Below are 3,109 nucleotides of genomic sequence, written 5' to 3'. Positions count from 1 at the left end.
GAGAGAGAGAGAGAGAGAGAGAGAGAGAGAGAGAGAGAGAGAGAGAGAGGGGGAGCTCTTCGTGTGCGCACGAATGGAGAACCCTTCGCCCTTATTCGGTAGGAGAGCGAAGGCCTGCTGTAACGCGTGTCCTGCGTGCACACTGCCATAAATACATCCACGGTGGAAGCTCGGGCTGCACGGGCAACCCTCTAAGTGTGAACGTAAACTTCGTTAACGAGAAACTAATTCTCCGCTCGCAGTGGCATAAGAAAGTTTTGCAATTTGGTGGACGAGGAGAGAGCGTGATGCAGGCGGGTGGGTGAATTACGGTGTAAATTAACACGCTACTCAAGGTCGCTGATGCAGTTTAGCCCGGCTGACGACACTTTTGTCTTTCGTACGACGCGAGATTCGCGATTCCTAAAGGCATTAAGGACGTGCCCGGGCCACCGCGCCAGTCTGAATATCTCGAAACGCGATTTGTGCGCGTGGCATCTGAGATTATTATGCGCGCCGAGGTAACGCTGTTTGCCGTTTATTATCCCGATTACCATTCGCCGATGCGCGAACGGTTAATTGTTGCATATGAGATAGAGAAAGGCGCGCAGGATCGCGCAGCCCGTCGTATCGACGTATTCGCGACTTGTCAAGGAGCAAAGGAGCGCGCGGAACGCACGATGAATAAGCATCCACTTCTTCACGGGGATGAAACATTCGGCCGGTGCCTGCGTATCCATTAACGTGAATAACAGAGTGATCCTCGTCGCGAACACGGAGCTCTCGCGGATGTAGAGAGGCGCGTCTCCATCTTCCTACTAAATAGCAGTTTCCAATATCCGAGAAATTCTCTCTTGATATATCTTCAGTCGTCGTTCCTTATGAAAGTATGGCTTTCGCGGGCACGTGGGTGCTCCGACGAACCATTTCTCCTCCTTAAGAAGTTTACTCCGAGTTGCCTACTCCCCGAAGATCACGATGACGACACACGGAGAGAGCCGTTCTTACGAGCAAGCAAGAAGACCCCCGCGCAGTGTACCCCTTTACAATGGCATTAATGGGATACGCTACCTTCCGAACGACCTCGTTATGCGTGAGTATACATACGCGCACGTTTACCCAAGTCGCAGAGTACTAGAGTGTCCTCTTCCTGCCTCCTCGCTTCTCTCCTCTCCTCCCCTCTCCATTCCTCATTCTCTTTCTCCTGTTCGCCCTGCTCTTCTCTCTTATTGTATCTTCCAAAGTCCATATTCGCGGCGAATAGCGCCTGCTCCTGCTCTCCTTGTCTCGAGCGTACGGGTGCGCGGAAAATGCGAGACACACTAGCGGTTTCCACCGCTACACTTGTCCCTATCTTCGGCTTCATCCACGGTGGTTAAACATCGCCCTGCTACTATTATGTCACGCGCACAATATGACAACGAGAGGCGTTCCCGGCGAGTCCCAGCTCGTCGGAAGTAATTCCCGCAGACGACCGGTCTAAAGATGCGATAGACAGCTCTCGTCGGCGATCCTGTTTCTTATTCGCTAATTGTCGCTGAGCGACATTCGGACGTTAGACGTCCCCTCGCGAAGAAATGACGTAGCAATATCAGTTAAACCTCGATGGCTAACACAAGCTTAGCTAAAAAGCTTTCTGCTGTGATTGCTAAGTATTGGCTGTCACGGGTAAAAGACTTTCGCTATGAGATAGGAACTTATTAACTGAAATTAAAAGCATGCATTTCGAGTTTAAATAGCTAAAGAAAATGATGGCTATTTCTGAATATCTTATTGAATATCTTACATATCTTATACACACTGAATATATCACTGAATATCTTACATATTAAATCTCGAATATTTGATTGGATTTAATAGGAAAATTCATTCAGAAGAGAAATGAAAGCATAATGGAAACTTTCTATCTAGCAGCAACTATTTTTTACTATAGCGTCCAACTTCAATAAATTTAGCCTCGGCAGCGACATTAACTGTCTCCGTCTCGGTGACATATTCTAGCTGCCTTAGTTATATTTTATCTTCTGCAGCTAATTTTTTTCCCGCGTGCGCTAATCTTTTTCCTGTGTTATAATTAAATCTTCTCAATTCTACTCTAATTCTTTTCATATCTCAATAATTACTGTGGTAGTTTACGAAAGGATAGAACATTTTTCCACTCACAAACCTACCTAAAAGGTACACTCCGATTTCTTTCTAATTTGGCATAAATGTAGAAGTACAAAAAATATTTAGGTTATATTTTTTCATTTTGGCCCACACTTTGAGTTTCACGGGTTTCAGCAGTCTATAGATTTTAATGTTCTCATTCCTATCATCAACAAGTACAACAAAAATGCATAAGAAATAAAATTGAATACAAGATATAGTTAAATAATTTTAATAAAATAGCTGAGACTCGAACCATTCTAAATTTCTTTAGCCGAGATTCCAACCAAAATATTTCAAATTTGTACTAAATTAATAAAAAATCGTTCGAATCTCGGCCAAACCGAGAAATTACTTGTATAAATAACTTTTTTCAACTTTTTACTTTGTTTTTGTTTAAATATTTTATTATTTATACAAATAATTTTACATATTTGACTTCATATTCATAATCAACAAACGCCATAATAAAAAACGCCTATATCTTGTATTTAATTTTATTTCTTATGCATTTTTGTTGCACTTGCTGATGATAGGAGTGTGAACATTAAAAAGCTATAAACTGCTCGTGAAACTCAAAGTGAGCCAAAATGAAAAAATATAACCTAAGTATTTTTATACTTCTACATTTGTGTCAAATTAGAAAGAAATCAGAGTTTAACTTTTTGATAGGTTTACTTGTCAGTTTGACGAGTTTTATCTGAACATAAACGATCGGACACTTAAATACAGATACTCTGTGTATATTCTGGACGGTTTTTTTACTACAAATAATGTGATCAAGAGTGGGGTTGTTAGGTGCGTAATTATCGGTTAATTTTCCGACGTCGGTATCGTACGTATATCGGTATCGTGCAGCGTGCAACGACGGGCGTGTAGCGTCCGAGGAAAATACGATAGAATGTGACGCAATATGGAGACTGGTCGATACGCCTTGCGGTTGCAGTATCACGTGGGATAACATAAAATATAATAGAAATAG

This window comes from Odontomachus brunneus, unplaced genomic scaffold (genome assembly GCF_010583005.1).
Source record: "Odontomachus brunneus isolate Ranch 3 - 2012 unplaced genomic scaffold, Obru_v1 Obru_scaffold_047, whole genome shotgun sequence".
NCBI lineage: Eukaryota > Metazoa > Arthropoda > Insecta > Hymenoptera > Formicidae > Odontomachus > Odontomachus brunneus.
This window is presented reverse-complemented; position numbering follows the sequence as displayed.